This window comes from Neofelis nebulosa, chromosome 5, assembly GCF_028018385.1.
Source record: "Neofelis nebulosa isolate mNeoNeb1 chromosome 5, mNeoNeb1.pri, whole genome shotgun sequence".
Taxonomy (NCBI): Eukaryota; Metazoa; Chordata; class Mammalia; order Carnivora; family Felidae; genus Neofelis; species Neofelis nebulosa.
Window position 1 is genome coordinate 80,652,974 of NC_080786.1, and position 25,399 is coordinate 80,678,372.

The 25,399-nt window shown below is 38.5% G+C and overlaps 1 long non-coding RNA gene across 1 annotated transcript in view; it reads right to left on the reverse strand.

Moving 5' to 3' along the window:
* Positions 1–570: 570 nt before the first annotated feature.
* Positions 571–25,399, reverse strand: part of LOC131511396 (uncharacterized) — a 28,773-nt gene continuing 3,944 nt past the window's right edge. The window contains exons 2-4 of the long non-coding RNA XR_009261503.1: positions 10,970–11,166; positions 1,812–2,039; positions 571–734 (exon numbers count right to left, since the gene is read on the reverse strand). This is a non-coding gene — a long non-coding RNA (uncharacterized LOC131511396). The remainder of the gene's footprint in view (positions 735–1,811; positions 2,040–10,969; positions 11,167–25,399) is intronic.

A 25,399-nucleotide genomic window follows, 5' to 3' on the forward strand; every position in this document is an offset into this window, starting at 1 on the left:
GTAATGTCTGGTTGGTCTGAGAACCACTTATTAAAGGAACACAGTAATAACATGTCATGAGAGGTCTTCTGTCTCCAATTCATGGATTGGCAAACCAAGACCCAGAGAGATTCCGTTGCCTCAGCCACCAGCCGATGGCAAGGTTGGAAATCAGATTCCCTCTGACTAAAAATCCATGTCTCTTGCAATTCACCGAAAAGGCCTACCGACTCATGCATTCACAGTCCTGTGAGTTAAGACAGATACAGGGATGGGTTGCCAAAAAGTGCTGCATGAGCACGGAGAAAGGACAGATTAATGATAAATACCAAGAGTCCAAAGGGAAGCTGGCACATCAGAGAATATTCAGTGGAACAAGATTTCTAATGCATCTGGGCTTTAACTCTGAAATGTCAAAGGAAATGAGAAAGTGTTGCCCGTGTGCTAATATTCCTTAACGGCCCCCAAAATGGAGTCCCTTTTCACTGAGAGCCAATTAGCAAGTGTATGTTTGTGATCTTATTTATTTATTTATTTACTGGAAAGAATCTCTGGGCAAAGTTGTTGCCCTTGATTTCACTAATTTGTGATTCTTTGCAGAACTAAAACCCAGTATTCTACTTCAGGAGGATTTTGTAGCTTTCCTTTGTCCTCTTTTCTTAATGGAAATTCTGGTTCCTGAGACAACTCATTATTGAAATAATTATACCCTCTGCCTCTGTAATCAGCGCTTGGGTTTCCAAAAATCTTCCCCCCTCCAAAAAAGTAAAAAAACACTCTCACACTCTCAAAAGTAAATATTCTCTCTGTCTCTCTCTCTCTCTCTCTCTCTCTCTCTCTCTCTCTCCCTCTCAAGAACACTTGGTTCTGAACTCAGGAGTATTACACTGGAATTTCTCCAGAAGTCTATAAATCTTTTGAGGAAGACATGGGTTTGTTGTCAAAAGGAGGGTGTCTCTTTTCTGAATGGGGGGAGGATGAGGTATGCAAGAATGAGCCTTCTCAGTTCAATTTGCTATGTGCACAAGGAATCCCCTCATTCTACTGATTAGCATCCTTTGATGGCTTCCTATTGCCCCCAGGCATTCTTAACATTAAAGGCTTCTGCTTCGCCCTCCTTCTGCCTCTGCAGCCTAACCTTCTGGCACATTCCTTTCCCTCTCAAAGTCCATTTCACTTACTGAAATCTATACACCTTCTTTGTGTAAGTTTCTCTTTTGCCTGAATGCCTTTCACCTTCACATTTGCATGCTTAACTGCTCTCTTTCCTACAAAATCCAATTCAGTCATTATCTCTTCCTGGAAGTCTTTCCTGCCTTTTCTGATTCTCTTTTAATCCCTACCTTCCTTCCTCCTTCCTTCTCCCTCCCACACAAACCAACCGAACAAAATGACCAAAAACTCCAAAAAAAAAAAAAAAACCCAAAAACAAACAAATAAAACACCACATCTATTTGGCTTAGGAGACTCTTCTCTGTGCTTTCATAGTACCCTGTACTACTATTATTATTAATATTTAACTTTCCTGTTTCTCTCAATCATTGTAAAGTGTGAGAGACGATACCTTCTTCGTTTACCATTTCCTTCAAGTAGCATCTTGTCTGACACTAACTCTAGACTTACAAAGACTAACATTGCAGAAGCATGAAGCACATATTCCCTATGTGTATCAGTGGTATTGATGATAAGCCAGAACACTCTTACTTCCATTCCTTGGTTCCTATACTCCTATATTTTACCTACTGGGGACAGTGCCATAGAATGGACGTTCACTGAGGTATATACCATTTCCTCAAGGATGCCATTCCAATCTCACAGTTACCATTTCTAACCTGGTACATTAGCTTTGACTTCAAAAAACACTCCATTACTCTTTTATGCTAGCAGTATTTGGGGCGTGTAATATGTCAGAAGACCACAGATTATGTGCCATTGGTGCTTTTCATTTGCTGCAGATTTGGATCCTTGGTTCTTCAATGGTTCAGTGCTATGTGGGGTCCTGTATCTGTGCATCAAATGTTCTGTTAGTCCATGGTTAGTGATGTTGGTGAGCCCCCTGCCTGCAGAAAAGAAAAACATATACATAGAAAATGTGTCAGATCCAACCTGTACCAATTTTTGCCTTTTCCATGATGGAAGGGGTACAATGGAATCAACTAACCACCTCGTGATGACCTGATCTCAAGGTGATGCAGTTATATTTGGGATTAGCTTTGGTCTTCTTTTCTAGAATGTTAAGTCCTAGATGGTGGCAGTAGTTAGATCAGTCATGGTAAGGGAGAGCCCATGATATTGGGTCCATTCATTATCTCCAAGCCTACTTCACCCACTCAATGATCTATTATGCCATTGGGCAGAACTGGGAGGGTACAAGGAATGACACTGGCTGACATCAACTGGTCAGGTAATTGTATCTAGTTGGTTGTTGGGGACTCTTGTGGCAGGTGCTCTTTGGGGGGGCATTAACATACAATTCAGAGTTCTTAGGGAAAGAGCCCAAATGTCCATCAACTGATGAACGGATATAGAAGAAAGGGTATATATATATATATATATATATATATATAGATAATGTGTATATATATATTATGTATATATGTATATATTATATATATTATGTGTATATATATATATTATATATAGAACAGAATATTAATTGGCAATCAAAAAGAATGAAATCTTGCCATTTGCAACAACGTGGGTAGAACTAGAGTATACTATGCCAAGTGAAATAAGTCAGCCAGAGAAAGATAAATATCATATGATTTCATTCATATGTGGAATTAAAGAAATGAAACAGATGAACATAGGGCAGGGGAAAAATAAATAAAAACAGAGAAGGAAGCAAATCATAAGAGACTCTTAAATACAGAGAACAAACTGAGGGTTGCTGGAGGGGTGTTGGGCGAGGGGATGGGCTAAATGGGTGATGGGCATTGAGGAGGGCACTTGTTGGGATGAGCACTGGGTGTTATATGTAAGTGATGAATCACTAAATTCTAGTCCTGAAACCGTTATTACACTGTATGTTAAGTAACTTGGATTTAAATAAAATTTAAAAAAAAGAAAGAAAGAAAGAAAGAAAGAAAGAAAGAAAGAAAGAAAAGAAAAAGAAAGCCTACAATACAGAGTTCTTTATGCTTCTTCCCCCTTTCCATTAGTCCATCCATAAGCTTCTCTAAACCTCATTGATCTTCCATTCTGTCTCCTAAGCTTCGGAGCAACCAGTCAAACTTTTGCCACTAACCATTAATCTCTATACATTCTTACTTTGGACCACTTTCTTTCCACACGAAGTTGATAATTAGGTATACTAGCCCCAAGCTCTGTCCTTTAGAAAGATTCCTCCTTACAACTATCTTTCCTGGCTACTCTTGTCTGGAGCTTTAGTACAGCTGCTTTCTATTTTCAGCTTGTATCCACAGATGGAGCCAACCTATTCATAATGTAAGCTCAATATTTTCTATTTTCTATCAGATTGCCATAGAGGACTCCTGTGCAACCAGAGGTATGAGTGGAGACAGAAGTATTGGAGTAACAGTGGTGAATGGTATGAGCTTCTGAGATACTTGCTCATGTAGCTTACTCATGTCCTCTAGCACTGCTTGTGTCTAATTACAAGTATAAAATCCCCATGTGATAATTGACTGTTATTGAATCTAAAAGACCATATGATTTCGTGAGCCTTATAGAACCTAGTTCATGATGGGCAGCTCTGGCTACGTGAACACATGATGCCCTATGGTCAGACATCCCATCTTTGCCAAGGTCTAGAAATAGTACGAGAGTGAGGTCTAGGAAAATAAATGAGGAAGTTTTAAAAACACAATAGAACTCATAAAACAGCAGCACATACATCAAGGTTATGGTGAAAGCAAAATGTTAAGGTCCTAGATTATTCAGGAAGAGGGTAAGAGGGAGAGTATTAATGAAATGTAGACTTTGATATGTTAATGAGGTTGTATTTTTTTTTCAATAACCACTACAAGAACAAATAAATAATACATTACTTCCAAACAAGTAAATAGCAAAAGATAATTTTAAAAAATTCCAAGGAGGGTAAAAAAGGAGAGGCAAAGTATATTGAAAAGTATACAGAAAGTATATAGAGGTGTACAAATAGAAAGGATGAAGAAAGATATTAAAACAGATTAGTAAAAATATTAAAATATAAATGTTAAAAACAAAGGGTGCCATATTAATTAGACAACTAACTAATATTATCTCAAGAGTTTACCTGTAGTGTAAAAATACAGATAGATTGAAACAAAAAGAATGGAAAAAGATATACTGTAAAATTACAAACTGAAAGACAATGATATTAATATCAGACAAAGTATAAGGTAAAAACCATTACTAGAGCAAATGAGAGTCACTTTATAATGATAGGCATTTTAATTCACCAGGAAGTTACAATTTTTTATTCATATGCAGTGTAAGAGAAATTAAAAGTTACAGAATCACAGTAGGAGATTTTAACATACTTCTTTGAGTAATTGGTAGATCAAGCAGATTAAGACTTAGTAAGGAGAGAGTATAGTTAATCAATATTATTACAAACTAGACCTAATGGATGTATAGAACATTGCATCCAATAACTGCTCAATAGTCACCCTTTCTGAGTACATATGAATACAGTTATAAAAGTCGACCTGAATTTTGGTAGCAGGTGTTAACAATTGCTCAAGGATTAAATACAAACAAAGCATGTTATCTGAACATGATATACTTAAACTAGGAATAAATACCTTAAAGATAACTAGACAGTATCCATTAACAATACTATAAAATAATATGATAGACCTAGGAATAAAGCTAGCAAAATACGTATAATATCTCTAGGGAGAAAATTCCAAAATACGTATAATATCTCTAGGGAGAAAATCCCATAAGTTCCAAAATTTATGTTGAGGAACATAAATGAAGGTCTCAACAAAGGAAATAATACAGCACATCCTTGGATTAAAACATTCAGTACCACACAGAAGTAATTCTCTAAAATCGATCTGGAATTTTAATAGAATACAGACAAAATTACAAGTTTGTACATATATAGCTTAAAAAGCAATTTCTAAAATTCATACAGAAATAGAATAGACAAGAATACCTAAGACATGGCTTGAAAAACAAAGAGTAAAGTGGGAGAACTTGTTGTACCAGGTATTAAGACTCATCAGAAAGGTATAGTAATTAACACAGTGTGATATTGGTACCTGGTTAGACAAGTAGACCAATGGAACTGATGTGTTAGGGATTCCCACAAAGGAACTAGGAAAAGATTGGTTATTCTACAGCCATGGTAACAAATAGTCGTCTGAGCCAGTTTTAAGCTTGTTCAAATAATCAACAATAACTTGCCTTAGTAAACACAATTTTGCAAACCAACCAATCAGTATCATCCTTCTTTTCTGAGAGTTGACCAATCAGTGATGGACATATTTCAGTAAACCCACTTCTGAGTGCCAATCTGAATAACAGCAGTTTTATATGAATTAACCACATTTCCAGATATCATTTACATTTCTGAAAATTTATGCTTCCTAAAAACCTTAAAGAAAATCAGCTGTTCTTCTCAGAGACTAGTTTGATGAGATGACTTCTCTCTTACTGTAGTAAACGATAAATAACAGCTTTGTCTGTTTATTTTATGTTGAGTGGTGGTGTCATTATCCTTTGAACAAACAACATAAGGAATTTAGAGGCAGATCTCCACATAAATGGACACTTCCTTTGTAACAAGAAATGGTATGGGGGGGGGGGGTAAGCAAGGAATGAATGGTGCTAAGAGAGTTGGCTGACTTGTTACATAACATGAACAACGTGAATTTCATTTGGATTGAAACCTTAAATGTGGAAGTCAAAACCTTAAAGCTTTTCTAAGATAATGTAGAATTTCTTTGTGATCTCAGTTAAAGGAGGGATTTCTTAAACCAGTAAAACAGAAGAAACTGATTGCCCAGTTAAGATGGGATCCGGTTGGGGGATTTAGTAATTACAGGCACTATTAGGTGCGTCCAGAGTCATTGTATTCCCTGTTTCGGACAAATATTCTGAGACCAGTTTTCTCGGGATGTGTTAAGAATCCCAGATACACACCATAAAAGAATTCTGAGCAGTATGTCCAGAAGGTCAGTTTATCCCAGCAGGGACCCTACTCATCTGTATCATGTGTAACCCTGGACTTGATGACAGAAGTAACAAAGGCTTAATGGAGGATGTTAAAAGATGACAGTGAAGTCAGCCAGGTCCCCATGGGAATAAAATCTTTGGGGACTGGTTACAAGCCTCTTTTACCATAGCTTTCTGATTTCTACTAGAATGTGTTAGGGCTTTTAAATTCCCCACATGGAATCCATCCACTTACCCATCCTAACCCACCACACCTCCCCTTTGTTAGGGAGACACGGTAACTCAGAGGCCCCTGGGAGTCAAGAAGTACACAAGAACCCTAAGACCAGGATCCCATTCCAGCTCCACCCATAACCATGACCTTGGCAAGTCAGAGGACCACTCTGCTTTGCTTGTGAAGCAAAGACCTGACAGGTCTCCTGTGGGCCACTCTAAGGCTGGTACCCAGCAACCCCAGCAATGCTTTGTAAACTGAAGTGATGTATACCAAACTGAAGACCATATTGAGCAATAGAATAAATGTTTGCATTCTCTGTGTAACACAAAAATTATTTCTCACTACTTAAAAAAAAAAAATTCTCCAAAATAGGAACCACAAAGAAAAAGGTCATGGATTTGACTGTATTAAAATTTAGACCTTATATCATCCAGATACCATATCAAAAATAAAAGGAAGCCACATATTATGTGAGAGGATATTTGTACCACCATATCTGGAGCCAGTATTCAGAATATAGAAGTTCCTACGAATACATTTTAAAAAGCAGACCACTCAATAAAGAAATGGCAAAACATTTAAACAAGCAAATCACAACAAAACACAACCACATGGCTTACAAACATGTGAAAAGATCTTCCACTTGATTAGTAAGCAGAAAGATGCGAATTAAAAACACAATAAGATTACCTCAATTGTGTATCAACAGTTTAAAAGTTTTACAATATCAAGTGCTGCAGAGAATGCATTACAATGGGTAATCTCATATACTTTAGTGGGAGTATAAATTGATGTGCCACTTTGGAAAACACTTGACATTTGTAGTAATATGGAAAATATGTACATCCTGTGATCCAGAAATTCCACTCCTAGGTATATACCTAAAAAAATATTTGGGGAATAAGTACCCAGATATCTTTACAAGAATGTGGTAGTGGAAATTTTATAGTCTCAAGAGAAAAACAATCTAAATGCCCACCAAAGTAGTATAGTTAAATAAATGGTGGCATATTGATGCAATGGGATAATCTACATGAATGCAAACGCAAACACGAAAGCTTTACACAAAAATTATGATGCATGACACATAGAAATGGGCAAAGTAGCTGGACAAAATGCATAAAACATGACTACATTTAATGCATAAAACATGAATACATTTATATGTTTTCACTCCTATGTGGATCCTGAGAAATTTAACAGAAGACCATGGGGGAGGGGAAGGGAAAAAAAAGGTTAGAGAGGGAGGGAGTCAAACCATAAGAGACTCTTAAAAACTGAGAACAAACTGAGGGTTGATGGGGGATGGGAGGGAGGAGAGGGTGGGTGATGGGTATTGAGGAGGGCACCTGTTGGGATGAGCACTGGGTGTTGTATGGAAACCAATCTGACAATAAATTTCATATTAAAAAAAAAAAAAAGAACAAGAGTAGGCAAAGCTAAACTGTACTGTAGGGAGACATGCTTAGGGGCTAAAGCTATGAAAACTGCAGGAAAGTGTTTATGACAAAATTCTGAAGGCTAGTTATCTCTAGAAGGACAGGGAGGGATTGTGATTTTGGAAAGGTCTCTGTGGTGGGATTCTGTGAATATTTTATTTACTTAATATGAGTGGTGATTTTGGCTTGCTGTGGTTTTAATTTTTAAATTTTACTTACACATTTTATGCTCTCTTCTGTGTGTCTAGCATAACAAGAATTTAAATAAAATAATTGGCGACCTGGGTCAGTGTAGTGGTGGAGAAGTCTCATTTTGGTAGGTCCAAGAAGGAATGCGTGGTGAGTCAGTAAGAGACATTTCTCAGAGGCTACTGTATCAGTAGGGTGCTTTTGGGTAAAAGAACATAGAGGAGCCTGAAGCAAATTGCCATAAACAATAAGGAAATACATTCTCCAACACAGTGACAGTGGCTGCAGCTCCTTGAGTCAGGGATGGTTCTTTTTCTCTCTAGTTTTGTTCCTACGTTTTTCCATGTGGGGTTTTTTGTCACCCCCAGGGTTGAAGCAAGGTGACTAAAATGGTTACAAGCATCACATTTGGCTTTCCCTTCCTGGTTGATTTATAAAGATCTAGGAAACCTTCTCCCAAACTTCCTCTCACCTTGCTTTGGCAGTTTGGCATCACCTTGTGCATATTGTAAACCGATATTTATCAAATAGGCATGGGATTGAACTGATTCTCTTTGATGGAAGGTATTTTGGTAAGTAACCATAACCAGTGTTGAGGAATACAAAGGGTCTGAGATTTACTTGTAAGCTAGAAAATTAGCCTGCCACAGTTTATGGATATTGATAGTTTATGGATGTGGATATGAGATTATTTTTCAGAGAAGAAGGACAGTTTCTTATACTGAGAGAATAGCCTGTGTCAGCATTTTCACACTGGTTCCCAGAGGCCCAGGTCCTAAAAGGCAGTAGAAAGAGGGCCTGGTGACACCTACCCCCACAGTGAGTACATTACAGGAGAGGGACTCTGAATTTAGGGGATCTGATTATTTTGTATTGATCTACAGCATGCCCTCCCTTTGTTGAAATAGAGACACTGTCACCATCTTCCAAGGCTGTTCAAAACATGAACATCCTTGAAAAATATTCTGGAATAAAGGCTAGTTAGTGCCTCTGCTCAGCGGAAGAACAGAAATGTGGGAGACTCATGGATAATTTTTTTTCTAAAAACTTCTTGAATTCTCAAGAATTCTCTCTTGAAATTGTCTATGAATGAATAAAGTGAATGAAGGCAGGTTGGAAATGCCTGATTTGGTTTAGAGGCAGGTAGTTTCCCCAAATAGCACCAGGATATATTCGTCTTCCAAGTGTAAAAGCTTAATGGAAGTTATGGAAATCTACAGTTATTGGAATTCAGAAGACTGCGTATTTCTAAAATAAGTACTTATAGATATAAATTATATATATATAAATATATTTGTATATACATAATATATATAATGTTATGCCTTATTACCTTGAGAGATAGTTTGCCCTGAGACAGAATACTTCTGGAGCATAAAATTAAATCTGTAAAGAAATTGCCCAGTGAATCAGTAGTGTGTGTAAGTACTGTAGCAATAACAAAACATAAAATGAAAGAAAAATTATTGAAACGGTCACTGTCCTAAACATTTCTGAACTCATGAAATATCTGTATGAGTACTTGTTACTTCTAATTCTTACTACTTGGCTAGAATATGTGCAAGTATGATATGGTACAAGTATTAATTAGGCCTTCCTCTAATGGGCTTTGTTCTTCATGGTTAGAGTGAGGATATGGGACTAAATGATCTCAGAGGGCCCTGTAGGTCTGAACTACTGGGGCCATGTTATTTATTGAAACCTCCCATTCCCAACACTTACTGCTCTTTTCTCATTTGACCTTTCCAGACATATACCCCAGTCTAACATGTCTGAAACTCTTTAAAGCCTGCAAGCATTTTGAATTTCCCAATCTTCCCAGGTGGTAGACAAAAGTGATCACCATTTTTCAATTGCAAAAAAACAAAAACAAAAACACAAAAACAACAAACTTCTTGCCCAGAGGGATCAAGTGACTTGCCTAGGGTCAGGTTTTTTTGTTTGTTTGTTTGTTTTTAGATAAGACATATATTCAGTAAGTAACAGACACAGTACTCAGAGCCTCTAAGTCTGAATCCTGGGACTTGAGTCTGGAATGTGATTGTGCTTAGAGAATCCTCAAAATTTCTTCCTGCATACAAGGAACAGAGTCATCAAGGAAAGTCATTCCCTGGGTTGCTGTGATGACAGAAGACATCCCAGAGCAGACCTGAGAATTCAGTTAGCTTCAGAACTGACCGAGTAATTATGAAAATAAGTGGAAACAGTTTTTCACTAAGGTTTACTGAAGTGCATCAAGCCTTTCACAAACCTCTCATGGTATGGACAAAGTAACTAGAAATGAAACCGATGAGTAAATATCATTCTTCTATCTTCTGTGATAACCCTTCTTTAATTAATAGTTAGCTCTGTGGAGTCTGTCTCTGCTTGATTTTTTCTGTAATTATTTTGGTCCTGTATGAGGATGTGTGTGTGTGTGTATGTGTGTGTGTGCTCACACAAACATTATGAAAAAGGGGGGACACATTCATTTGGCACATTCATGTAAGTGGAAGAGCCATTAGAGATACCATGTTGAATTATTATTAGTTTATGTCTGTCACCCTCACCAGATGTTGTGACGCTTGACGCAGGGATTATAGTCTCACCTGTCTCTATGACACCAGCTCTAAGCATAGGCATTTGGTAAGTTCCAACAAATGGTGGTTAAGTCACAAAGTACCTGCATTATCCAGTCTAATCTTCCCATTTTATAGATGAGAAAAATGAGGCCCAGGAAGATGAAAAGCCTAAATACTTACAACTAATCAGTAACAAAGCCATGTATAACATCTAGGTTTTGACTCATAAAGCACACTTTCTAGTAGTCTAAGCACCTTACCATTTTCAAATTATGTAAGAAGTGTTTCCCCTACGCGAAGTGATGTTAACTGTATGTAGTTAAATTAAGGTGTGGTAGACACTGGGTGCCCTTAGTCTGGAGTAATATAACCACCTCATCCAAGATTGGCCACTGTGAATGGGGTGGGGTAGGTTTGTCAGACATACCAAACACTAATTATGCATTGCTGTTTACCTTTACATTGAGCTTGAAACCAAACTGTAGTCCGAATGCTGCTCTGAAAGGTTGGTGGCTACATCAAAGCAAACTAAAGCCCCTACTCAATTATAAGAGAGATAGACTGAGAAAACCTTGTATTTCCATGTGGCTTCATGCTTTTAGCAAAATAGTCTCACTTGCATCCATTAGCTCCTTTGATCTCCTCAAACAGCCTGTGGAATAAGCAGGACAGCTATTAACAGCCCTCATTTAAAGATGAGAAACTTGGAAGTTGGGAAAAATTAAGCAATAAAAAGTAAGTGGTTCTCTCTTATAAATAGTACGTGGTTCTCTAACTTTAGGATCAGACATTGCATCTTTTCTACCACTAACTAGTTGTATGACTTCAGGTGAGTTCCTTCTCAGCTTGGACTCAGTTTCCTTTCCTTGTCTGTGTGTTGATGATACCCAGCTGTGAAGATGAAAAGGGAATTGCCTGAAATGCATCCAGTATGCTCAATAAATGGTAGATATCATGCCCTCCAGTTTATGCCCTAAGTATTGAGTGAAACTGTATTGTTATTAATAATGTTTGCAAGAATCTTTTAGGTTCATCAGAAGAAAGATGCCATTTTATCAATCGATGGTATTATTTGAGATGGAAATCTCACAAGTACCTTCTGTTAGGAGGTTTGTTTTATTGAAAAAAGTACATTGTGGGGGTGGAAATGGTGAGAGTGAGAGAGAAAGACTGCTGGTGTCCTCTGTGATGAGGCTACACATTAGCATAAGAACAGCTGAAATCAGTTGCTGAGTTAAAGCAAATCCATAAGGAAGACAAATTAAGTTAGTTACACTAGCAATGGACTTAAAACTGTTTTTTTTTTTCCCCATAATGTAGCTCCAAAATTGAGCTCTATCAGCAAATAAGTAGAGGACAGTGGGAGGTGCTAACATTTCATTCGTAGCGGTAGGTCGGTCATGGTGACCAACTCAAGCAACACAAGACAATAATGTCGTGGATGCCTCCTCCTTTTCCCACTTCCCACTGCTGGGATAGAAGTAATTCGTTGAGGGGCGCCTGGGTGGCTCAGTCGGTTAAGTGTCCGACTTCAGCTCAGGTCACGATCTTGCAGTCCGCGAGTTCGAGCCCCGCGTCAGGCTCTGGGCTGATGGCTCAGAGCCTGGAGCCTGCTTCCGATTCTGTGTCTCCCTCTCTCTCTGCCCCTCCCCTGTTCATGCTGTGTCTCTCTCTGTCTCAAAAATAAATAAACGTTAAAAAAAAAAAAATTAGAAGTAATTCGTTGAGACACATCCTGGTTCTCCCGCTTGCCAGATGCATGATCTTAGCTGAGCTCAAAAACATCTCTGAGAGCATTTCCTCATTTCTGAAATAGGGATTAGAACTCAGCTGAGTCTTGTTTTGAGAATTAAATGCAGCAAGGTGTGCAGAAGTGTCGACCATACCTGGTATACAATGGTTTCTCCAAAAACATTTTCTAAAACTGTGATCGTCTGTCTTTAAATTTTATACCAGTTGTCAAATCTTTGGATATCAGAGATCTTTCTTGTTCACTTGTTAACATACATACAAAAAGTATATTTATAGTCATTTAATTTCTATCAGACATTTAAAAAATGTATTCTTAAAATTACGCATTAATCTTATAACAAATATACTATATATCAACAAATTATGTATTATTAATACTTATTAATATTTATATACAGTATATAATATAATTATATGATAATATAGTTTATATATTTAATAAACTTACATATTTATAATATTTTAATATAAATTGCATTTTATATATTTTAATAATACACATTTTATTTTTGCTATATACTTATTTTAATACATATTTTAATAATATAAAAATACTAGATTAAAACTTATTTAAAGTTATAAAGTCATGAACAAATAAATTAAAATTAATGTTCCAGTACAAAATTTAATGAAATATATGGAAAATTATGCAGAGCTGACTAATGAGCTAAGCCAACTCCTTGGCTCTTGGTAAATGTCATAGAAAGCAGAAATTTATTCCCAGATGCTGTGATCTCTGTTACTTAATTGTTGGAATAATGAATTTCTAAAATAAGGAAAAGACAAATATCTAAGAAATAAAATATGAAAATGATCAGGGCAATTACTAAGCTGAATAACTAATCATGGCTGATCGAAGACCTAAAGTTTATTTCATTTGTATGAAACATTCTGTGGCAATAATGGGAGTACAGGATAAAGAAAATGGTTTGGAGCCCTGTGTAATTTAGAGCAAGTAAAAAACCCTGACTCAGTTTTGTTTTTATTTTGGTGTGGTTTGTTCTGTTTTCATGGGTAAGCTAGAGAGAGTAGTATCAAACCTACCAACTCTTTGTTGAGCTTGAAGTATTATGTGTCACTAAGGTGATAAGCTCAAGTAAATACAAAAATTATTGTCTTCCCCTACAGTAACTTGACCTTTCATGTCTCATGAATCTATCGCTAGAATTTGACATATTTTCTTTTTTTTAAATTTTTTTTTCAACGTTTTTTATTTATTTTTGGGACAGAGAGAGACAGAGCATGAACGGGGGAGGGGCAGAGAGAGAGGGAGACACAGAATCGGAAACAGGCTCCAGGCTCCGAGCCATCAGCCCAGAGCCTGACGCGGGGCTCGAACCCACGGACCGCGAGATCGTGACCTGGCTGAAGTCGGACGCTTAACCGACTGCGCCACCCAGGCGCCTCTAGAATTTGACATATTTTCTAACTTACTGCAGATACTCACCAAATGCCTGTGAAATAAAAACAAGTAGAGTCCAAGTTCATTTTTTAAGTGGTGTTACCTCAAGATTATTATTACAACTCTAATTCTATATCCCTTAGCAACTTTACTTGAACTATAAGGAAAGAAAACGCCTTCAAATTCCAATTTCCTCCCATTTTCCTTCCCGAAACCCTCAAACATTATCTTTCTATTTTAAAATATGTTGACAGGGGCGCCTGGGTGGCTTGGTCGGTTAGGCGTCCGACTTCTGCTCAGGTCATGATCTCGAGGTCGGTGGGTTCAAGCCCTGCGTCGGGCTCTGTGCTGACAGCTCAGAGCCTGGAGCCTGTTTCGGATTCTGTGTCTCCCTCTCTCTGTTACCCTCCCCCATTCATGCTCTGTCTCTCTCTGTCTCAAAAATAAATAAACGTTAAAAAAAATTAAAAAAAATATGTTGACACTGGTTGCTTATGTAATTCCTTGAATTCCTTATTCACCATTTCATGCATGAGTCTATTATTAATCTAACTATATTTTAGGGGCACCTGGTTGGCTTAGTCGGTTAAGCCTCAGACTTTTGCTCAGGTTATGATCTCAGGGTTCATGAGTTCGAGCACCGTGTGGAACTCTGCGCTGAGCTCACAGCCTGGAGCCTGCTTTGGATTCTCTGTCTCTGTCTCTCTCTCTGCCCCTCCCCGTCTCAGGCTCTGTCTCTCTGTCTCTGTCTTTCTCAAAAATAAACAAACATTAAAAAAAATCTAACTAGGGGCATCTGGGTGGCTCAGCTGAGTATCTGACTTTTGGTTTCAGCTCAGGTCATGATCTCACAGTTCAAGAATTTGAGCCCCACATCGGGCTCTGTACTGACAACGTGGAGCCTGCTTGGGGTTTCTCTCTCACTCCCTCTCTCTCTCTCTGCCCCTCCCTGTCTGGCTGTGTCTCTCAATAAATAAATAAATAAACATAAAAAAAAACTTAAAAAAATCTAATGATCTGGCTTAGGTGTCCAATGTCTTTGCCCATATTTATTAAATAAATTGCTGTTTATGACATTGAAGATCTGGGTGTTGTCCCTTTCCCAATTTGAATCAACAGAGACGAGTGACCAGTAACCAACAATCTTTGTCTTTCTGTAATGGAAGACCAATACTCTTGTCAGATAGTTTATTATTTGTTAGCCTCCTCAACTAGTTAGTTCTACTTTTTTTTTTTTTCCCAAATGTTTGTTTATTTTTGAGAGAGAGGAGGGAAGAGGTGGGGAGGGACAGAGGGAGGGAAACAGAGGATCCAAGCAGGCCCCACCCTGTCAGTGCAGAGCCTGATGCAGGGCCTGAACTCATGAACCATGAGATGATGACCTGAGCTGAAGTCAGACACTTACCCAAATGAGCCACCCAGGTGCCCCTCTACTTCTTGATAATAGAGATTTTATTCTTCAATTCATATTCCCTCTAGGAACTTGTCCAGTTTCAGTAAATATTTGAGGACTGGTTATGTGACAGGACAAACATTACTAACACTCAGTTCTTTACCCTGATCCACCAAATAGAATCCTGCACTTTCTTTCCCGTTTTTCTCTCTTCCAATGAAGCAAGATTCTTCTTGCTAGGAAGGGGATTAAAATGATGTATGTGCTGAAGAGCCTAAGAGAATGGTATTAGAGCAGTAGAGTAGTAGAGTGGTAGCAGGGAGTAGAGTGATTGAAATTTTTTGTTAAGTGTTGCTGTGGATTGGTTATTCGGGTCCCTTTTAAATCCACCTATGGATGAAAGTGAAGAATGAAATTTCTTTAATTACTTTCACCTGTGGAATGATGCTAGTTGAATTTGTCATGGCTGATGTACTGATCCACATGGGTCTCTGTGTGCTTTAGGACTGTAATTAAAGGGATGATTGAAACTATGGATCAATTAACATCTGAGAGAGTCCTGGGGTAGGTTGTTTAATATGCAGGAATTTTGGAAACAGTAACCTGTGGATTATAATGAGCCCAGAAGATGGGTAATTGTATTTCTGTTCTTTGCTTCTTCGTTCTTCCCAAGCTGCCTCGACCTCCCACAGTCCAATCTGTGATCTGCTGGGTAAATTTGGGTATTCAAACTTGGTGTCATATCTCATGAAATGGAAAGAACTCTGTCTAAGAAAATGAATATGAATACACATAACAGAAAAAGATTTTGTACCAGATATTTATCAAGGTGCTGTATACACTAACCAGGAAAAGAGGTCCCAATATCCAACAATGTAGAACACTAAGTACATTTTGTTATAGATCTGTGATGTAGTATTATGCGACCAAGGAATCATGCTGTGAAAGAAAATTTACTAGCATGAACTAAAATTTTTAATACACGTTTAGGTGAAAAGTTATAAATTATTTATATCAAATGATCCATTGACTATAGGCATATTTATATGTATATAAACAGATACACATATATAATAAAATTTCCAAAATTTCTATAGGGAGCATATTACTATTGTGTGCACATACACACACACACACACACACACACACACACACACTTTTTTTTTTTTTTAAAGGAGGGGAAATGCATGGCATACTTCTTTCTAAAGATCTAGTGTTAACAACTTGGTATTGAAGAAAATTCCATGTTAATTGAAATTAAGTCCATAGACTCTGTTCACATTCAATTTATGCTCCAAAAAAGAAAACATCCTTGCCTGGGGCCAGGAGAAAGAGAGGTGAAAAGAGGAAAGGAGGCCACTACTCATGTGTCCTGCTACATGGACTCTGCCTGAGCACGCTGTGTGTAGGCTGCCAAACATCTTTGAGAAATATTGATGCCGGCTGCTGGCTGATGAAATCAGCCTGACCCGTTCTTTTCGTCTGCCTTCCTCCTCCGCCTCCAGTACATTGTGCAAGAGAAAGCTTAAACCATCTTCCTGTCAGGTGGAAGGAGAGGGTAAGGACCAGGTGGCCACGTTTCTGCTCCCCTGGCTCAGGTGCAGATGCTGAGGTAGTGGGCCAGGTTCTGGCCCAGGGCACACACTGTCCCTGCACTAAGGGCTGACTAGGTAGGCACAGTGTACTCCTTTCATGTCCCAAAGCCAGAGTTTTCGGGTTGAGGAGCCAGATTCTTATGCGAGGGGGTTGAAAGACTATTAGGATTGCATGGAACAAATGCAACATTTTGCAAGAGGAATTTTACCTGGCAAGTTCAGGTCAGAGACCCCTTGGTAATTATAATAAAAGCTGAGGCATAGAAAAGAACTGTGGAACAGCAGAAGATTGTATCAATTCAATTGATCACTGCTTGCATATTGAATAAGGCAGAGCATCTTTTAGGTGCTATGAGATAAACAGGGGAGTCTGAGAGGCTCTGTGCACCAGAAGCTTCCAGTTCCTGTCTGGAAGTTACATATAGTTAAATGTCATATGATTTGCCTGTGGTAAGGGGAGAACTTGGGGTGAGCTTTGGAGATCCAATCGATCACCTATTGGTCCAAGATCAATATTACTTAAATATAGACATTCTGGCCTTCCACATTCTTATAGTTAATTGGGTAAAAATTAGTGAGAAGAATAATAGTAGATATAGGTTAGCCTAGGTATCAGGATAAATGGCTCCCATCCTAGTTCAGCTGCTGACTGAAATTTGTGGTTTGGAGTAAATTACTCCCTTGCATTAAACTTCACCTTTTCATGAGTTCCACCCGATTCTAGCATTTTGTGATTGTCGTAAAAACAGCATTTCTATGAAAGTCAGTGCAGGGTATCTGTGTTATAACTGTATCCTCCAAGCTGAAATCATGGTTTAAATCATAGATAAAAGACCATGATGGCTCTCGATTTCTTTCCTCTCTTTCATGTCCCTTATATTTCTGATTTCTCACTGTAACCCCCATTCAGTCTAAGCTGTAGTGAGCTCTTTGCTGTGTCAAATTCCCCAGTGATGCACACTGACACGCAACCTGGGGTAACAAAAAAACATTTTGGAAGTGTGCTCCCACACAAATGGTCAAAGAACAAGGCAAAATAAGATCTGTGCTTTTCTTACAAAGAAAAAGACAAAAAGACAGGTTCAGAAGACAGAGAACATACACATCTGACCTGAGAAATGTGTAATGGGAGAGGGGCCATGCAAGCTGCACCTTGGAAAAGGTAGAAACATGGAATTATGTTTTACTAAGAATGGTGGGGAGAAATAGGGCAGGACATTCTGAACAACTTGACAGTGTTACAGAAATAAAGGCAAGGGAGAGCATGCACGGAGAATAATGCACAATTCACTTAGTGGCAGGATACATATCCGGGAAAGCTGATTGCACCAGACGGTGGAAGGCCTTGAATACCATTGTTAAAAAAAATGGCCTATGTGGTGGGCAGTGAAGGGCCTCTTGGTGTTTCTGACTAGAAGTGCAGCATGATTAGAAAAGAGTGTATGCTAGTTTCATAGCCCAGGAAGAATAGTTGTAAAAGTTAAGAATTTGTCTCAGTAAGCAATGATGAGGCCTAAGTATGGCAGGGGAGGATACTGCCAGGGGAAAACCTGCCGGACTCGGCCGCTGATTAGCAATAGAAGACCAAGAAAAGAAATCAGAGCTGAACCAGAAGTTTTGAGCCAAGTTAACAAGGCAGATGCAGAAGGAGCCAGGGAAGTCAGGAAGAGGTGATGATAGGATGAAAGTCAATGACAATGGAGTGGATCACACGGAGTTTCAAGGACACAATACAGATGTTGATGAGTTAGTTAGAAAAATGGGTTGGTAGCCGAAAGCCCAGTTCAGGTTAGACTTCCTGAGTTGATAATCATCACTAGTAGGCAGTGATTAAAGCCGTAAGTGTACATGAGAAGTAGGTAGTGAGGACTGAGTAAAGGAGAAAGAAGAGAGAAGGGTCTTCTGCCTGAAGCCTTCCTTGAGCTCTGGTTGGTGGGTGTGGCCAGCACACGTAGAAGCACAATGTTGTGGGTCTCTTGGATGCATTCACAGCAATGCCTCATCCATTCCAAAGCCCTACCAATTGGTTTGGATCAGAGTGTGACCACAGAAATCTGATCTAGGCCAGACTAAGCTCTAGAGGTCAAGTCAGCTTCAGAGAGGGCTTGGAACGGAGGGCTTCTCAGCTTACCGTTCTCCCTCTTCATTGGATATTTGAGAATAGTGAATCTGTAAGTGCTTTGTAAATTTTATATTATTGGACCACTATTATTACTGTTGCAAATAGTCTAAAAAGCAATCATAATTAACATGATAGAGCACTCAAAATAAATGAAGTCTTGGCAATAAACCTACTCAGCCCTGCTGTGTGTCAGCTGAGGAGGCTGAAGCTCAGGGAGGGGAAGAGTGAGCCTACGGACAGATGGAGCCAGGGCAGAGCTCAGACCTCTGGGCTTTCACTCAAGTCCTCTTTCCCTTTTTTATCCAAGTTAGTTCCTCTCCTCACCCTTGGTTTTTTTTGCAATCTGTTTAACACAATGCAATATTCGCTAGAGAAAGATCTTTTCTTTCTCTTTTAACTCTGCATTTGAAGCCATTTTGGAAAAGTTGTCAGCAAGTGGGGAAATGGGGAAGAGTTAAAGGAATAGCAGAAGAGTCAGTTCAAGTCAGCTGGACTTGACTGAGTATTTAATGCAATAAAGATTTCCCTGGGTGCCGTGGGAGCTGAGGTGAGTCAGAGGGGCTCTGTCCTCCAGAACCTCACTGTCCCCTTTGGCAAGACAGAACTGCAGACAGCTAAGGCAAAACTGAATGAGATAAGAACTAGCCTAGAAAAATAAACAAATTTAATATTTTTGGTCTTGTTCACTTCCTGAATGGAGAGGAAACTGGAGGCTCTGACATTTGCCACCTCCTGACACGCTAGGAAGAGAGAAGAGAGGTAACCTTGAAGCAGCCATGTTTTTTTTTTTTTTTTTTTCTGTTGTGCCAGGCATTCTAGGATCATTTATTTTTAAAAAGTGGAACAAACCTCTCTTTATACCTGTCTTTACACACTCTCAGATCCAGGGGCCTTCACAGTAGGCTTCAGGAGAGGCAGTGGAACATCCTATGACCCAGCATACCCAGGACAAGAAGCTACAGGGTTTTGGGACCGTTGCCAAGCTGTGAGATGAACCTGATAGCGTTCCTAAATAACAGCATGGCCTCAGCCTCAGGCCTGACTTCATGCTATTCCAGTCGTGTGACCTGTCTCCTCCACTGATCTAAGATAACACTTATCACATTCTGCCTTGGAATCAAGTTACTTGTGTGTGTGCCTGCTTCCGCCACTAGACAAGAGAGCAGTGACCGTGCCTTACTCAGCCCTATCCTCCAGAGCGCTTGGGACAGGCACTGGCACTCAGTGGATCCCCACTCAGTGTGCGGGGTTGGCTGGCATTTTGGCATCTCTTCATTTTTCACTGGTAACACCTATGGCTCTTCTTGCCCGGTTTGAGAAGGAGAAAATGCACATTGTGTTGAAAGGCCTGGATCTGATTTCAGAGACCAGGGCTCTAAAAGAAATACTGATTGCAGTTTACTCCCTGTGGAACTCTGGGCCAGCTCTTTTCCTTCCACACCTATGTTTCATGCGGTAGTTAGATTCGCATGCATTGTTCTTCTAGTTCTTGCTTTTTATGATTCTATTATTTTGTAAGGTAAATTCAAATGTAGAATCCCTTTTGGTGTGATTTTTCTTTCTTTATCTCTGCTAGTCCTTGGCCTTACAAGAGGTATTGCAGTCAGTCATTGTTCTAAATGTAAAAAGATTTATTTCAAAGGAAAAGAAAAGGCAATGGACTATAAGAGAATGAGCAACTGTCCTGTCCCTCAATGAGAATAATCGTTCATTAACAGGCTGCTCCCTTTCAAGTTTGGAACAAAAATCCCTTTATAAGTATTGTGATATTTATCCCTTATTACAGCCCGGAGGTGAACTTTACTAGTTTTGATTGGCAGATGAGGAAACAGCGTGGGATGTTAAGAAATTCTCCGATATAACAGAACCAGTTAATGGTAGAGCCAGAATTCCAATTTAGACTGACCTTCCCTCTCATTCTGCTCTTTCTGTCCACTTTGAGCAAATCGCTGAAGACCTCTCTCTGGCTCTCAGTTCGGCTATGACATGGAATTAATAAAACTTCATAGCTTTCACAGAAATGTAAAATCATTTACTTAAAATGGCAACAACTTTGGAGACCTGAAAGAGCTAAGCAAATCTAAGAAATCATTTCATTGCTAAGTAGTCAGACTAGTCACCCAGGTAATCAAGCCTGTTTTCAAATGACAGTGAAATTCGAAAAAGCTGTTGATCTTAGTAACAAAAGTCTCTTCGTTCTGGTTTTGCTCAGTGCCTTGTCATTTTATATCCCCAGATCAGGTTATTAAATTGCATCTCTCCTGAGCTCAAGTTTGCCTGCAGAATTAGAGGTTAAAATAAAAAATAAAACTAAAGAAATCTAAAGATTATTCCTTGATTATTTTTTGAATTGAAATTAGCAAAAATTTTTCAAAATGGTAATCCTCACAAGGACACAGTGAAACTAGCACTCTCATTGATAGGAAATTCTTTTATAATTCAGCTTGTCAGTATCATCTGATGACATTCATACATACCTACTTTGACCCACTAATTATATATATTTTTTTTTCAGAGAGAGAGAGTGTGAGCTGGGAAGAGGGGTAGGGAAAGAGGGAGAGAATCTCAAGCTGATTCAGGTGGTGCTGATTCAGGGCTCAATCCCTTGACCGTGAGATCATGACCTGAGTGGAAACCAAGAGTCGGGAGCTCAGCTGACTGAGCCACCCAAGTGTCCCGACCCACTAACTATTCCTTCAGTAACATATTGAAAGAGGGGGTGATGATTTGGAAGATGTATGGATACGCTTATCTCTTTTCCATTTTCATATGCCTGACTTTTACCCAAGCATTCATTTACTGTTGATGGGGATGCAGAGTGGAACATAGAGTAATCAGGATGGATACAACAGCCATGCAGAGAGAGTAAAAGTTAGTATTCGGTTTCTGACAACCCACATAGGAATTTTATGTCCAGAGGATAATAAGGAGATGTAAAGCCAGTCTTGCTAAGAGAGAGAAAGGTCTCTGAATTCCCCATCTCCTACTCTAGCATGAAGGCCTGGAAGACTTGGCGACATCTTTGTGTCTAAGGAAGACACTGGTCACCTAGGAAGACGAAGAGGGGAAACCCATCCCTGCCAGCACCAGTGGTTGTGAGAGGAAAAAAGAAACCAAGAGCAAATCCCAGTCTTCCCTTCCCCATCCTGGAGCTGACTATACCATTGTGTGCAGAGATGTGGGGGGTTGCTTTAGAAATGCCCAAATGAGCATGGGGAAATGCAAAGGCAGCTGGAGTCATGGCCTGCTTTCATCTCCATGGAGGGCAGGAGACTAAAACACGAAAGATCTGCAGCCATCAGCTTGATGCCACCCCCACGACAGTTCAAGCAGTGAGGATGAGACGGCCCAGGAAGGCAGATGGGCATGTCCATGACACTATTGTTTGGACAGTGGAAAAATGTCCACGTAGCTTACATGTCTTATGATGAAGAAATGTTTAAGTCAAAGTGCCCCCTTTAGACAGAGAAATTTGTGAGAAAGCTGACGTTGAATATAAAAACAAAGAATACTGCGGCACGGCAATCTGAGGTTTTCTCTTTGCGCTGCTTGTGACCCATTGAGTTTTTGAAATAATTTGAATTTGTAAGAAGCATTTTGCAAATGAACCTAAGTATCCTGTGATGGCATTGAACTTTTCTAAATGAGACGTATATATTTTGCTTGCATCTCATTCAAAATCAGCTTGAAAATTTCGCATGTAAGTATGCAGTGAAAGAAACATTTAAAAACTTCAGCTTTGAAACTTTTGGAGAAATGGAATTACTGAAAGTAAAGTTTACAAAGAGGAAAATGTTGACATTTATCCCTATAAAAGCCAGACAGGAAGAAAACAAACGATGAAGGTACAAATTGTGTAAATCAAAAAAAAATTAATTATAGAATTATTGAATTGTGTTTAAGAAGAGGTAAACTTGTGGAAAGAGATTTTTCATTTTTAATGAAGCTCTTATTTATATTGAATATATTTATATTCTGGTTTAGAATGAAATAAAATTGAGAAGGACCTTTATTTTCTTGTATCTAAGGTTGGTGAGACTTTCAACAAAATAAAAAAAAGAGACAACTTACATAATGAGCTTTGGCTTGTAAAAATATTTATATCTTTGAAGATACATGGCTGAAATATTAACACATTTTTATATGAAGTAGAATAGAATATTCCCCTTTTTCTCAAATTTTGCATTGAGCTTATGAAATATTTCACGTGCTCTGAAGGGAATATTTTCTCAGTCAAAAAAATTGTCTATAGAGAAGATTCAACTGAAAATGTCAACAATTTAAAATGTATTAATAGTAAAATGCAAGTCTGGGGAAATATTTCAGCCAATGGTCTGAAAAAGTTAAAATTATATCATACTGAATAAAATAAATTACTCAAGAAACACCACTATCATGGTATTATAAACAGATACAACTAAGAAAATTAGTAGTTGTGAACTTATACAATAATAATAATTATTCATTATATTATACAAAAATAATAATTATTCATTAGTTTGTTGAGTTCAGGTAATTAAAGAAGTTTTAAAAAATATTTCAATGTAACTTTAAATACTTTAATGTACATAGATACCTGATACTTGAATTTTTTAGGGCAAATTCTATTTTTGAAAATACGTTTTGAATAGTACCATTTTTAGGTACATCAATGTCATGTAAGTAATTTATCCATCAACAAATTGAAATTTCAAAAATCTGTGTAATGAATTTTAGCTCCCTTTCCATCTCAAAATTTTCCTGAATCAAACAGATTATATGATCCCTCTAGATATCATATGGATGTTTTTCCGTATTGCTGTTTTATGTTTAGAACAAAAGCTAGAGACAAACTACAAGTCAATTTGTAAAAACATAGGGAAGAAAACTGTAAGTGATTTTTTTTTCTGTTCTCCAGTTTGCCGTTTAGAAATTGAGATAATACTATTTTTACAGGGAGCAACGAAGCCAGAGGAAAAAAAAAAAACAAACCCAACAGAAAGTATTGGGAACTTCCTGGGAAAAAGGCATCTGCCAGCAGGACTCTGAGGACGGTGAAGGTGAGGATATAGACATACATGCCAGTTTCTTCCCTATCTCTAACACACGTGCCTCTCCTGCATCTGTTGGAGCATCAGCTGCTCAAGATGTTCTGCTTTCCTTGCCCTCCAGACCCAGCCAAGGTAGCATTGACAAATAAGGGCAGAGTTTTGGGGGCCGAGGTGAGTGAAGCATTTTATATTTATATCCATAGACACACACTCTTGTGTATGTTCCAGTGACTTCAGGGGACTTTCCACAGCCATGGGTGTCCTGTGTCTAGTGTGAGGTAACTGCCTGGCCCACTGAGTTCTCTGGACACAAATCACTGGATGAAGGGGGGTGGCATTGCAGGGCTTATGAATTGAGGCGAGAAGGGAATCTTTCTCGATGTCATTTGTCTCTCTTCTGTACTGTCTGTTCACTGTGGTGGTAACATATAGGTAGGATTATTATTATTATTTTTTTTTTTGGTAGGGCATTTGTTTTCTTCTCTCTGTGATTGCAAACTCTGACTCTAAAGATGCCCAGAACACAGTGACTTCATAACTTCCAGACTCAGGCTGTTCTGGGTGATTCCTCCTACTCATTTGACTGTGTGTGTGTGTGGGGGGGGGGGGGGGGGGAGTGGCTATACATATAGTGTAAATAAAATATTTGGAAGAGTGCTTGGCACAAAATCAATACTACATAAGAATGGCTTATCACCTTGATACTTTATGGGGAAATACATCTTTCTATTTAGAAGGGAGAGTTTCAGTGGAGATGAAAAGGAGGTGATGAAAAGTGGTATGAAATTATAAGATTTAACATTTTAGAAGACATGTTGAACACAGATTATGTGCAAGGCACTGGCTGGGTCTCTAGAAATAAAATGGTAAAGAAAAGAGTTTAAACTCCTGTTCTCAAAGAATTCACAATCAGTGGATGAAATTTAACTGATCTAAATGAGTGTAAATGTCTCTCTCTCTCTCTCTCTCTCCCTTTTTTTTTTTTTTTTGGCAAAATTCTAGCCATGTGACTATGTATATAAAACAAACTGGTTGGTGTTTTCAAAGGAACTTAAGAAAGATGAATGAAATTCAAGGAGTTTGGGAGAATGGTGTAGATCCTCTCATTAACATAATTAGAGGGCAGCATTTGCATCCTGGACTTCTTTTTCCTGCCTTACATCACCTAGCACAAAAGAAGAATTTAAATAAAAGCACATTAGGATTGTTGTGGAAGACACTGTTAGGTGTTCCCCCAGTGGCCATTTCTCTTTATTTTTCTTAAGAGAAATTGTTTTGGTTTTGGCTCCAGGTAGCAGTGTGCTCAGGTAGGGTGGCTCCCAACCTTCAACAATCCCAGAAAATGGAACTTGATTAGTTTAGAAGTAACTTTTGTTTTTTTGTTTTTTTTGTTTTTTGGGTTTTTTTTTTTTTGGCTAGTGTCTCTCTCTCCCTTTTGCCAGTGATTGTTGGTTTGGAATGGCAAGCAACCTTGTTTGGGCTGATGGGAAGTGAGGGAAAATGTGTTGGAAAATTTCAGATGAAGGCGTTTGAGAAGGAAGGTTAATATGAAAAATTTATTTGACATCTACATGCAGAAGATAACGTGCTA